A 13,954-nucleotide genomic window follows, 5' to 3' on the forward strand; every position below is an offset into this window, starting at 1 on the left:
AGCATCCCGCCCCGGGGGCCCCCGGAGCAGCGGCCGCGCGGGGCCCGGCCTGCGAGTTCCCCACACCCGCTCCGGCCCCGTGCTTCCCTGGCGGCTCTCAGCTCGCCAGGTGTTATCTGGACGCTCCCTTTCTCGGAAACTCAACTGGTGCACAGAAAAGGAGAGTGGAGAGGAAGACCCGGGGGCCGCTCCCGAGACTTGCCTGCTGGTGCGGGTCAGGGTGTCTGCGAATCTGTCTTCTGTGTGTCCTTCTTCCCAGGGGAGGGGCAGTCAAAGACTTAAGGGACACAGGACTCAGTTGGCTTAGTTGTGCGTGCGCCTGTGTGCGGTGCTATGGCCAAGGGTAGGAAGGCGTGAGTCGGCGTGTAGGTGGGTGGGTGGGAGTTTAAGCGGAAAGAACATTGAGTTTAGACTCGGGCACCTTGGTCTTGGTTCTCCATCACCAGCAGCTGTGTGACCTTGACAAGTAGCTTCAGTGCTGCAGTTTCCTCATCTTTTCATATCCAGGGTGGGGGGGATGATCCCTGAGATGCCTCCAGATCTAGCTTTTTGTCATTCTTCTTGCACTGATTTTAGGGTGTCAGCCTCTTTCCATGTTTAGGTGCTCAGACACCAGGTTGCCGACACGTGGGCTGAGTGTCATAGCGAAGTCCTTGTACCCACAGCCATATCCCTGAGGAGGGACCGGATCCAGCTCTGTAGAGTGATCTCTGCTTGGAGGCAGGAGGATTTCCTCTCCATGTCCTACACCTCCCAGCTCCCAAGGGGGAAAAGCCTGTTCTTTTCAGAGCTTTGGTGGGAGAGGAGGAAAGGGGGCTGCCCCAGGGTCCTGTCTGAGACTGGCTGTGATGGAGTTGGTGAGGGTCTTGTTAACAGTCCCCACGGAGCAATTCACAACCTGTACTACATGGATACCGAATATTCCCCAGACGGTGCCTGAGCAGATTAGGCAGGCCAAACAACTTGTAAGTCCTTCAGAGAATGATCAAGTTCCTCTCCAGGATTTTATCAGGTTTCTTCCACTAGCCCAACTGCCCAGGCAGGAAAAAACACCCTGACCTAATGGTCAGAATGTTAGACCTGTGTACATAGGAGCTGCGTGGCACAAAAATGCACCAGAACCCTTAAATCACCATGTGTCAACCCAGCCACTGGAGCACAGAAAAGTTCAAGGCCTCTGGGCAATATACAGATGCATGGACCATAAGGAGCTGACTCCCTACCTTGGAGCTCCGCATAGGGGGCAAGAGTCTAGGGAGTCAGACTCTAGGATCCAAACCCGGCCTGGCTACCTTCTTGCAATGTGGCCTTAGCCAGGTTACAATCTCTTTGAGCCTCAGTTTTCTCTTCTGGAAAGTAGGTATAAAAAGTCTTCCTAGGGTTGTTCCAAGGGTGAAAATGAGATAAAGAGTGAAAAGCATTTTTTTTTTTTTTTTTCTAGCACATAGCAAAGAGCTCAGTAGATAGTGGCTGCTTGGGTGGCAAAGGGCAAATCATTTCTCCTCTCTTGGCCTCAATGTTCTCATCTGTGAAACTAGGCAACTGAACTAGAGAAACTCCTGGAGAGATCATATATTACTAACTTTTCTCCACTGTGCCTAATATAGCAGAGGAACTTGTTAAAGTTTCCTTAAATGTCCAGTGCTACAGACCGTTCATTAAACACGCCATCGATGAGGAACTGCTACATACTAGGCAGGCACTAAGCTCTGGGATTCCAAAGTGAATCCGGCCTGTCCGTGTCCTCCGGGTGTTCAGCATGAGCAGAGGTTTTAGAATTCAGAGGAGGAAGACCTAGAAGTGACCGGGTCATGGCAGACAGAAAACACACTTTTCTGGAAAGTGGTGATTTTTAAACTGATTTTAGAGGAAGGGTAGCAGTCAGAGAGGAGGGTATTGGAGGAACCAAGGGAAGAAAAAGGAATGTTTGATGGTGGTTGGATAGTAGGCTTATTTGGGGGTGAACACGAGACTGGGACATGAGACTGGAAAGATAGATGGGGGAATATGGGACTTGAATTTCAGGTTCACACGTTCAGGTCTTCTCATGTGGGTTGAAGTCACCCAGTTCTGTTACCCTCTCTGCTCCTCCCACCTAGGTCCATATTCAGAGGAGGAAGATTGTGGTGTCCAAGGGTGGAAACAGAGCTGCATAGAGCCAATTTTTTAAATCCTTTAGTGCGCCATCATTGATCTTACACTGATGGGTTAACGTAGCAGGTCCCTGGGTTCCCTCATTTCCATCTCGCCACTGTTGAGAATTTGCCCCATAAATAGCCTCATGGCCAGACCCTACCTAGCTTGATGGACCGCACCGTCTATGACCTGCCACCAAGGGCTAGGACAAGCAAACATCATGACTTAACTCAAACAACAATTTCTTCCACACTGGACAGATCTTCCGGTGGCTGGAGAGGATTAAGAGGCGTGGGCTGGACAGCCATGTGCTATAGTGCATACGCCTGTCCCCAGATGATTGGCCATAACTTAAGGACAGATCCATGGGCTAACCAGGGACATAGGTTGCAGCCTGTCAGGCCAAGACGGATTGGGCCACTCAGCTTTTCTCTCACTGCAGTTTGAATGAAGGAACATGGAAAATATGAATCATTAGCTGTGGCTGCTGAAACAAAAGGGGTTTGCAGTCTTGGGCTGAAGACGCCTTGTATGAGGGTGATTAAGGGTATTTATACATACTTTGGCTTTCTCTCCAATCAGGGCCTTGGTAGGATTGCACATCCCCACTCAATTTAGTTGTGGTCATTGACTTGCTTTGGCCAAGGAAATGTGAGTGGAAGGGACATATGGTGGACACTTTAAGAGCACATGCCTCCTCATGTTCCCTTTTCAAGATTATTGCTGCTCTGTCATTCTAGGTTCCCAAGTGGCTGTGATAAGAGGAGCTCCCCCCTCTCCCAACTAACCCTTGGTGAGCAAGTGCTCGAGTGAGACATAAACCTTTGCTATTTTAGGTCACTGAGACGGGGGCTGTTTTTACTGAAGCATAGCTAGCTTCTCTTGACTAATATACTACAATAGGTCAAGCATCATCTAAATTTTGAGGAAGCAGAGAAGTCTGGTTATGGAGAAGGAATGGAGTAGACATATCAAGATAAACAGAAGCACCATTGAGAGAGAGAGACTGGGAGAATATGATGATATTTCAGTTCCGAGTGTCCTTATAATAACTCCCTTTCTTTCCTGGGGTAACATGAGAGAGTCTGTGTTCTTTGACAGTGAAAAGCTGACCAAATCATGGCGTTGTAGAAGCCTGCACAACACCTTGGCCCTGAGGTTCTCTGTGAACATTAAGAATGTCTGTGGAATTTCCAGATTTCTCCAGTGCTTAGTATTCAGTCATTTCTCAATCAATGTTTGTTGAATGACTCTTCAATGGCTACAGGTAAGCAGGAGAAACAGGACTGGGAAGGGAAGATACCAAAACTAGTCTCCAAAGATTTATTTCTATTGAAAACATGGGCTCGATGGTTTATTTTCTGAAGAATAAATGTAAGTATTGTGACAGGGTAAGACAGACGTCCTTCAAATATATATTGAATGCTTGTGGTATGCAAGGCATTTAACTAGAGTTTATGGGATCACGGATGGTGAACAGGAGACGTGGATCTTTTCCTCCAGGAAAATCTGTATGTTGAGGATAAAACCCTCTCTCTAGGGGTCACTTAATGTGTATTTGCAACAGTGTTACTATCATTGTCCCAGATGCTGTCTGTGCCTCCTATAGCTATGAGGATCACATATCTCAGGTTTTCTAGGAGAGCTCTAGTATTAAAAATACTGTCCCTTTACTCCCACGAGAGCACCCATACCGGCCACACTACATTTCCCAATATTTGGTTAGAAAAGAGAGTTGGGGAGCCTGGGTGGCTCAGTCGGTTGAGCGCCGACTTCGGCTCAGGTCACGATCTCGCGGTCCGTGAGTTCGAGCCCCGCATCGGGCCCCTGTGCTGACAGCTCAGAGCCCGGAGCCTGTTTCAGATTCTGTGTCTCCCTCTCTCTGACCCTCCCCCATTCATGCTCTGTCTCTCTCTGTCTCAAAAATAAATAAAAACGTTAAAAAAAAATTAAAAAAAGAAAACAGAGTTAACATAAGCAAAGCTTATGTTACATCAGCGACACCTTTAACAGGAGCACTTACCTGAATATGTATGTGAGGGTTTGTTTGTTTAAAAAACCAAACCAACCGAAAACCTCATTACCTGATAGTCGCACCTTGTGCGACAGCAATAGCTCTACCTGTGTATGGTGACTGCCCCGGAGTCAACAGTGCTGACTCAAGCAATTAAGGGAAAGTAAAGAATCTATAATTAAACCTAGAGACAATTGCTTCTTCCACTGGGTTTTGGAATGCAGCGTGTTATTATGCTCATGGCTCACTGTCTCACGGAACAAGATACAGCATGTTCTCCTCGTACACAAGGGAGTTTTCTTTCTCAAGGGCTTGTGATGCTACCACCAAGGACCCAACGAAAATAGGCTCTGTTTCCAGGAAGGGTTCAGAGCCTTGAGAAAAGTCTTGAGGCTATGTGGATGCCTTCCTCCATTGTTCAGCGACACACGGCCGGTCCCATATCCCGCTGCGAGTCACCCGAGTGTGCTTGCGACCTGGAGGGTTGGCACGGGCAAAATGGTTCTCCCAGTATGAAAAGAGGCATATGGCTTTTCCTGCCTGACAAATCTCTTCTTACGACAGCAGCAGGTTTAATCAAGCCTGATTGTCATAGGTTTAATCAAGCCTGACTTGTGGAATTTAGCAGCCTCAAGAGTGGCCATAGTCCCTATGGACGTACGGTTTAAAAAGCACTTTCAAGTTTATTACCTCCTCCTTACAACTTGTGACAGCGTCAGGATGAGGACTGTTATTCCCCCTCTAGAGATTGGAATGCCAAGGGCAGTGGCTGGCTCCAGATCACCTAGCTGGGAGGTGGGAGTGCAAGGATAGGAACGTGGATGTCCCAGCTCCCAGCAACGGTGTTCTTTCCATTAACCCTTCTGCAGTCGTGTTTATATTAATATTTGATTTCATATTGAAAAGTAACACATTATAAGGTGAGGAGGAGAGAACTCAGGGCCACCAGAAGTCATTTATCCATACGAACACGGTGAAAAAGTGACAGTAATGAGGCTGGGACTGAAAGGGTGTCTTATCTTGTACAGGCCATCTCTGTACTACCACCCCGGTTCCTAAATCCCACCGCCCTCGGCTATTGGGATAACCTGGTGAGAAAGCGTGTTTGGGCCAATGAGACCTTTCTCTATGTTTATGGCTCAAGATGGGAAAAGAAGGACATCTTCATGAAGAGAGAAAGGCAGGTACTTTAATTTTGTTCCTAGTAGCTTCAAGGGAGAGTTGGAGGCAATTGTTAGAAATCTACACCTGCTAAAAAAAAAAAAAAAAAAAAAAAAAAAAAAGAAATCTACACCTGCTAAAACCGTCGGGTTGGCAAAAGAATGAGCCACCAATCAACCCGGGTAGTATGTTTGGGGGAAAACGAAGACAAGATATGAGGCCAGCATAGCAGCTTCCTCAAGACCCAGACTGTGCAGAAATGAAAGCGTCCACAGACTTTGCAGTCCAGAGACTTGAGCCAGCCTCGGGGGCCACATTTAAGCTTTGGAATGGTTTTAATCATTACTTCCCGGCAAACCCCGCATTCTTTTCGCATTGGATGCCACCTGTTCATTTTTATATTTTTATACTTGGTTCTCAAGTTTCCACTGATGTCCTTAACAGGAACATATGTGAAAGTGACCTTTGAAGACTCCTGACTGGCAGGCAGAACCCCACTCTTGCTCTGCAGATGTGAAACCTGACACAGAAATGCCCGTGGACGTGGGCTAGCCTGAGCCTCACGCTCTAGCTGACATCTAGCTACCACCCATCCAGGCTCTCGGAGGACTGTGTTCGGCATGCGCAAACCTGGGATTTCTAGAACTTTGTTCCTGCGACTTTGCCAGGCCACTGCCAACAGCTCAATTTTCAGTGGCGATTGTTTGGGTTGGAGGCCTATGGGTGGGCCCAGGTTACTGAAAATAAGCAGTGGACTTCCTTGTTTTCGTAAAGACCCTTTCTTGGCGGTCTAGCAAAACCCTTCTCCGTCAGCACTTTCTACTGGGACCCTGGCTTCTCCTTAAGAGAGCCCGTTTTCTTGCTTTAATCGAAATTGCTATTTCTCAGTAAAAATGCTTCTTTGAGGGTATTTTCTCCAGAGGACCATTTCCACATCAATGACTGCAGAGGAGGAAAGAGCCGGGCCTTTCCTACTGCTTGAGGTGGAGGAAACTCTGCTCTTTTTCTGAGGTGCTGCCGCTTGAGGAGGGAGCTCCCAGCAGCAGGCAGAGCTCCAGAAGAGGCTGGTTATTTTTAGCATGGCCTTCTTTCCTTCCCAGCACCTGCCATGATCTGTGACCCAAGGGGCTGCTTAAATGCTAGCAAGATGACTGAGGACAAGGCAGCCTGAGCTCATGTCCTAAAATACCACCCAAGGGAGGCTTTTCTTACAGGAGCCATTTCATTTCCAGCTCTGTTCCTTGTTCCTCCCCAAAGTGTGGGGCTGCTACAGATGCTAGCTGAGACGTGTGACATCTGCCTTGGGAAGAGGTTGGAGAAAAACCACTGGATCTGTCTATCTAGATGCCAGCCAGTTGAGTTATAATGACTCTATTCCTGGCTCCCAGCTTCCATTTCACCCTCTACTGTTTGTGCTAGATAGAGGGAATACGAGAATCTCAGTCCACATTTCCCTGAAGCAAAATCCTCTTTTGCTATCCACGAAAATATGTGAAGAGACAATGTCCAGCTGTTTTAGTTCAGATGATAATGGTAGGGATGCAAACCTCTTTCTCAATGCAGATATAATGTATTGAATTCATTAGCCCCTAAAGGTGGTACAAGCTGGAAATAGAAATATGTTCTCAAGGAGCCAGATACCTTTGTGGAGGACAGATGCATCATGGGTCATGAAGGATAAAGGGAATCTCTTAGGAGGTGTCTAATCCTGGAGTTTGACATCAGTTCATGTTATCCACCACATTCCTCAGTGCCACTGTCACATGTGAGGTGCTGCGCTGATAAATTCGAGGGTTAGCCCGTGGGGAAGTTCTTCTGTGCATCTGCTGACTTCTCTGGCTCCTCTAAATTCTCCCAAATGCCATGGAAGGGCTATGGGAGTCCTATGACATCAAGAGCTTATTTTCAAAGGAAGTGAACCAGCACTTAAATATGTAAATGGGTCTTGTCCCCCTTAAAGAAGTCAGTTTTAATTTACTTGACTGAAAAAATGTAAGCAGTGAATCATACATATAGTGATACAATTTAGTAAAAAATGATACGTATGCTTTATATATGTCATATATTATATATATACACACATACACAAACATACAATAATTGGCTAGTGCATATCAATATGATAACTGAATTCATTTCCTCTAAGGAGTTGGGGGGGGGGTGGATAGGATTGAATATGGTGGTAAAAAGGGAGTATAGCCATATATTTAAGGTTTAATTTTATAACTGGAACCTTTTTATGAATTGAATAATTAAAGTGTTAACAATCTCTTATTTCCTCTTTGCTCTTCTTTCAAAATATATTCTTGAGTATATTATGGAAAATTCTGGAGGGTTTATAATCTCTTGAGTCTCCTAGAGGAAGGAATGTTAGCCAAAGCCACACAGCAATTAACAATCAATTAAAACATAAAGTGGTTGATCTCCTTCATGGTACCCAACTGTTTTTAAGTGCCTATTACTTGTCAGGAATAACATTTTTAACTTCGGGTGCCCAGAAGTTAAAAATGAACAACTCAGCATTCTGGCCCTGAAATCTTTTTATTTATTTATTTATTTATTTTATTTATTTATTAAAAAAAATTTTTTTTAACGTTTATTTATTTTTGAGACAGAGAGAGACAGAGCATGAATGGGGGAGGGTCAGAGAGAGAGGGAGACACAGAATCTGAAACAGGCTCCAGGCTCTGAGCGGTTAGCACAGAGCCCTACGCGGGGCTCGAACTCAAGGATCGCGAGATTGTGACCTGAGCCAAAGTCGGACGCTTAACTGACTGAGCCACCCAGGCGCCCCTTTTTATTTTTTATTTAAACAATTTTTTTAAATGTTTACTTTTAAGAGAGAGACAGAGCATGAGTGGGGGAGGGGAAGAGAGAGAGAGGGAGTCACAGTATCTGAAACAGTTCCAGGCTCTGAGCTGTCAGCACAGAACCCAACGCAGGGCTCGAACCCATGAACCACAAGATCATGACCTGAGTTGAAGTCGGATGCTTAACTGACTGAAACACCCAGGTGCCCTGGAGACCTTTTATTTCTAAGTCACTGCTTATGCAAAGTGAAATTTCAAGCAACTCACTGGAACTGTCATTAGAGCTATTTGACAAGCCACCCAATAAAATTAGTTTCATTACTCTATCATCTTGTGTTTGGACCCAAAGCAACGTGCCCTTGGCTTGATCACATCAAATTTGCCACACCTGGTTCCTGACGACTTGTGAATGTTTCTAACATACAACCTACCTTCAAAGGATAAAGATCTGTCTCACTAGGCAAAGTCAAAAGAATGTGCTACAGAGTCTAAGGGAATAGAGGTTCCAAATGTAGAGCTCAAAAATACTTCTGGAAAAAACTCAAAAGAACATATGCACAATATTGACTATAGTTGCTTCGATGATGGAATTTTGAGACATTTCTGAAATGCTTTCTGTACTTTCCAAAGTTAAAAAATGAATATGAGGGTGCCTGGCTGGCTTAGTCAGTAGAGACTCTTGATCTTGGGGTTGTGAATTAGAGCTCCACGTTGAGGGTAGACATGACTTTAAAAAAGAGTAAAAAATGTTTTACTTGTATTATAATGATAAATTAATAAATGTTAAGAAGCTCCTTTAACTCTCAGCAACAATGCTTTATATGTAAATATGAGGCCTCCCCAAGGAACAATTTTGAAAGAGACAGTGCTTACAATTCTCAGTTGCCTATTAGGTTACTTGTCATATTCTGCATGTTTCCTATTTCACAATCGTGGGCTATTTGTGTACTTGTCTTAATGCCTCTCCTAGCAGGAACACTCCTTGAGTACTCTCCCTCTCCTGACAAGCACCCAACTTCCACTGAGTAATCACACGAGTAATAATAGCACCAGACTCTCACTGGACCAGGCCTGAACAAGGTTAGGACTTGAACCCATTTCAGACCGCCACAGAATTCCCTTTCTTGACTGCCAGAATGCATCACGCCTTCTAATGTTTGATGGAAATAGGCCCACAACATACGTTTACTGAGTGAACGAATGTCCCATGTGTGAATTAAAAGAGTAGCAGTCACAATATCTTGCAGTTAAATAGCATTAACAGCAACAGGAAAGCCCACAGCGAGAATCTTCTCAGCTAAGGAAAGAGAGAAAGCAAAGCTCACCATAGCTTGTTTTCACCTCCACTCACTCTCTGTCAGCCTTGAAGTCTGAGCAAGGATGGTGAGCTCATAGCTGGAAATGATGTACTTTTCCCAGGTGTGCTGTTAGCGGGGAAGCTGTTACTTAACGTCCTTCTCTTCTCTGGGGAAGCTGGCATGGCTTGTGACTTTTTAGTCATCAGCCAAATTCCTCCAAGGCATGAGTGTTGGTGGTGCTCTCTGGGTTCCTCCTTTCCAGGGAACCCATTGTGGGTGTGCTCCTTGGCATGATCACTTTTTCTTGGTGCTTGCTGGGCTATTGGGCCTGGGTGCCCTGGTATTGCTAAGGGACAAATAGAAGTCCTGAGAAGTAACAGCCCAGTCACTGAGCACACCTGATCTAGCACAAGGCCAGGCCACACATGAGTCCTCCTGTCCAATCCAACAGTCTAGAGGGTCCAGTTAAGAGGCCAACACAAGGATGTAGGCTGCCATATTTGGGAGTAAAAATGCCTTCTTGGGCTTTGGAGTAATCCAGGCAAGAGTCTGAACGGGGATGAAGGTCCTTCGTCTCTTCCCGCCTCACTTTCTTCTGCACACTAGAGATAAAAATACCCACCTCATAAAATTGTTGGGAGAAGTATGATTACAGAACTGCTGCATCTATTGCTTCCCTTCCAACTTTCACATATGGAAAAATGACCAGCAAATTAATGATTTCCTATTTACCCCTTGAAACAAACAAGCTCACTTGTCTTGCTACCAGATGTACCTTCAGTGTAAACCATTGATGAATGAAACTGAGTATTTACATTTTACATGGAGAAGTCAAGTGTACAAACCTCTGTTTATAACTTTTTTGGGGGCTGGGAAGTATTCTTTTAAAAATATAGGTTTTGGGGGTGACTGGGTGGCCCAGTTTGTTGAGCGTCCAATTCTATCTTGGTTCAGGTCATAATCTCACGGTTCGAGAGGTTGAGCCCCACGTTGGGCTCTGTGCTGACCGCATGGAGCCTGTTTGGGATTCTCTCGCTCTCTGCCCCTCCCCCATGTGCTCATGCACTCTCTCTCAACATTTAAAAAATATATAAGTTTTGGAATCAGACCAACCTGATTTTGTCATTTATTTGCTTTCTGACATTAGTCACGTCACTAAAACTTCTCTGTGCCTCAGTTCCCTCATCTGAAAAATGAGGATAAATAGTAATGCTCACTTCATCGGGTTGTTGTGATCATTGAACTATTTAAGGAATGTAAACCACAAGTCCCTGCCACGTAGAAAGTTTCAGTAAGATTGACTTATATAATTGTTCTGAATTTATCAAAAGGCCCAAGGCATGTGAACATATGCTCACACCCATACGTCTGTTTGTTGGTCTGTGTATAAGATGTTAGCCCAAACACAATGTTATTACACCATTTGGGGTTGGTCCCCTAGCAATGAGCCCTTCTCCGCCCCGAACTCTTTTCAGAACAAGGCTGCTCTTCTGGGACTTGGCCCTCGGATTCCTAAGCTTTTCCAGGCTGCTTCGGTTAGTTATTTTAACCAGATATCACGTGTATGGAAATGCTAGGGAGGTGGATCCTTGAACTCCTACCAGCACTGCATCAGGTGGGCTCTGGGGATGAGTTAAGACCTGACCCTTATTTGTTTTATTTAAAAATTTTTATTGACACGTACCACACATACAGAGCTGTACATACGTCACAAACATACAGCTCACTGAAGTCTCCCAAACTCAACAGACCTGTGTAGCCAGCACCCAGAATGAGAATCAGAACATTCCTGAAGCCCCTTGTGCCCCTTCTACATACCCTCTAAGGGTAACCACTATTCTGATGAGTGGTTTCCTGTTTTTGAACTGCAGATAAATCTGGCTCCTGATTTTGAGCAGCTCAGGGCCCTTTGTTTCTCCCCAGATCGACACTGTGACTAGGTTTTCACCTGTTTTTGATTATTAATTCAAGTGTCAACAAGCTTTTATTCAGCAGCAACTGCATGCAAGACACTGTGTTAATTAACTAAAGCAATGAGGCAAAAGAAATTGAATGTCTCTGGTGAGTGACTTTTGCGATCCTCCTCGCATAGGGCTGCCTCCCTGGAAACAGGTCCAAGTTCCCAATACTCTTCTCTCTTGTCTGCCTTCCGCTCTCTCTTCTATCCATAGAAGTGACCTTGGCAAAGGTCCCCAAAGAAACCCACCAGCGTGTCTGATTTCCAACTCCAGAATTCCAAGAAGAGTATCTGATTGACCTGGCCTGGCCCACTCTTGGTCATATCAACTGTGGCTAGAGGGTTAGGGACACAGGGTGCTGAAAGGCTGTGGACCCCTCCCCCTGAAAAGTGGGAAGGCTGTTGAGGAAGGCAGAGGGGCTTGGCTTGGAGGTTCTCAGCAAGGACCGTGGTCCAAACTGGCCCCTTCTAGCTCGATAGTCTATGATTTGTTTTCCATCTCACATACAGATCCTCGACCCAAAGTCTAAACTGATTTATTCACTCTGTGCCAAATTTGTACTGAAGCACTTGGGAGATAACAGTGCTTATGGAGGACTAAGGCCAATGCTCTACGAACTGCCATTTGAGGGGCACTTCTGGCTCTGATGCAGCGGCCAGACATGCAGGATGGCGGCTCTTTCATCTCACACTGAGGATCAGCTGTGGTTTTATAGGCACACGTGCTCTGCAGTCCCTCCTCTGAGGGTGAGGGCACGTTCCGTCGCAGCCAGACCTGGCCCCTAAAAACTAATTTCCTAGACTCAGGGACCACCAACTGTTTATGATGATGATGATTATTACAGAGCATTGGAATTCCTGCCCAGATTCCAAAAGTCAGCCTTGTGGACGAGTGTTTGCAAAGGCGTCCTGAATCCTGCACAACCTCGTGGTCTGAGTAAAGAGCATATTGCTGGGTTTGTGGTCCCAGCCCTGCTGATATCATGTGTGGGTCAGAGATGGAGGCAGGGAACTGTGCTCAGTTTGCTTTACGTACGTGAGCCCATTTAATCCTTGCTGCGAATCCCAAAGGGACACACTGTTACTACTACTCATTTTTATGAATTTGCAAATTGGGGCACAGAGTGGTTAAGCAGGGCACAAGCGAAGCCTCTTATCATTCACAAAATGCTTTTCTCCTTATTATCTCATTTCATCGTCAAGAAAACCCATTTTATGGGTGAATTTCTTTTGGCTCAGTTTCCCAATTTTGCACAGGTCATAGGTGGCAGAGGTTGGACACAGATTCAGAGCTCTGACTTCAATCCCCGATAGCAAATCCACAAATGACTATAATAAGAAGCAGATGGTGAAGCGTGCCTTCAAACGATGGTGTTTCCGAGACTGGCATGCTAGCATACGGAGGGACGAAACTGAGGAAGGATTGACGGAGAGGTAATATCTCGACTAAGTTCTTGTCAGTGGGGTGCAGTGGACAAGCATAATTTGAAGGGAGGGTTCTCCAGGAGGGATGGACGTGAGCTAGAGCCTGAGGAGGAGAAATAGTGGGAATATTCTCTTTGACAGGTGGGAACACACGGGACAACCTACAGGTGGAGGTCTGTGATCGCTGATTCCCCTGACCATTTTGCTCATCCTCACTGGGTGCCTGTGGTTAGGGACGGGGTGGGGGCAGGGATGGCAGTGCCCTATTATTTACAAGTGCTGGGGAGATCCAGCAACTTTCTAAAAGAAGGAACAATAAAACTTTTATAGACTATTGCAGAGTCAGTTGCACCATAAGGTAGAGCCAGGTTGTGTGTATATGTGTTGGGAAGTTTGCAGGCCAGGGAAGGTGGGGAGAAAGCTAGCGATGAGTGGGGGTGGCGGAGGGGGGTGTAACAGCTCCTCTGGTCCCATGTTAGTTTACACCACCAGAAGCACGGTTTATGGGAGGACAGGATCCCTTTTCTGAACCTCAGTTTCCTCATCTACAAAACAGGAGGTCATAATACCACTCAGGATCACTGCAAGAAATCAATGAGATGGGCTAAATTGTCTTGTGACATTACTTTCATTGTTATTTTATACTATTATTAAGCTGAAACTTTCTCAAGGGTGCATGCATACCTTCCCAATGAGAAAATCAAAGTCATGGGAGTAGGGGCCATGTCATCTTTTTCTTATAATCTTCAACAGGACCTAACACACAACAAATCGTTTCAACAAATAAAATAGACAAATCCTTAGTGAGGCATATTGACCCATGGGCCAGACCAGTCCCTGAGTGTAGTCTTTTTGGAGCCTTACCTTAGTTCCCGAGATTGTAACAAGCCAGATGGCAGCTGAAAAAAGCAAGGTGGAGGGGAGCCTGGGTGGCTTAGTTGTTTTAAGCATCCGACGCTTGAATTCTGCTCAGGTGCTGATCGTGAAGCCTACTTAAGATTCTCTCTCCCTCTGCCCTTTTTACGCACACGTTCTCTCCCCCCCTCCCCCTCCCCTCACCCTTCCCCTCCCTCCCTCTCTCTCTCTTAAGGAAATGCAAGGTGGATTTCACACAATCTTTCAGTACTCATAGGCAAAGCTGTCTGGAGCCCCT

Source organism: Panthera leo, chromosome B3, assembly GCF_018350215.1.
Source record: "Panthera leo isolate Ple1 chromosome B3, P.leo_Ple1_pat1.1, whole genome shotgun sequence".
Taxonomy (NCBI): domain Eukaryota; kingdom Metazoa; phylum Chordata; class Mammalia; order Carnivora; family Felidae; genus Panthera; species Panthera leo.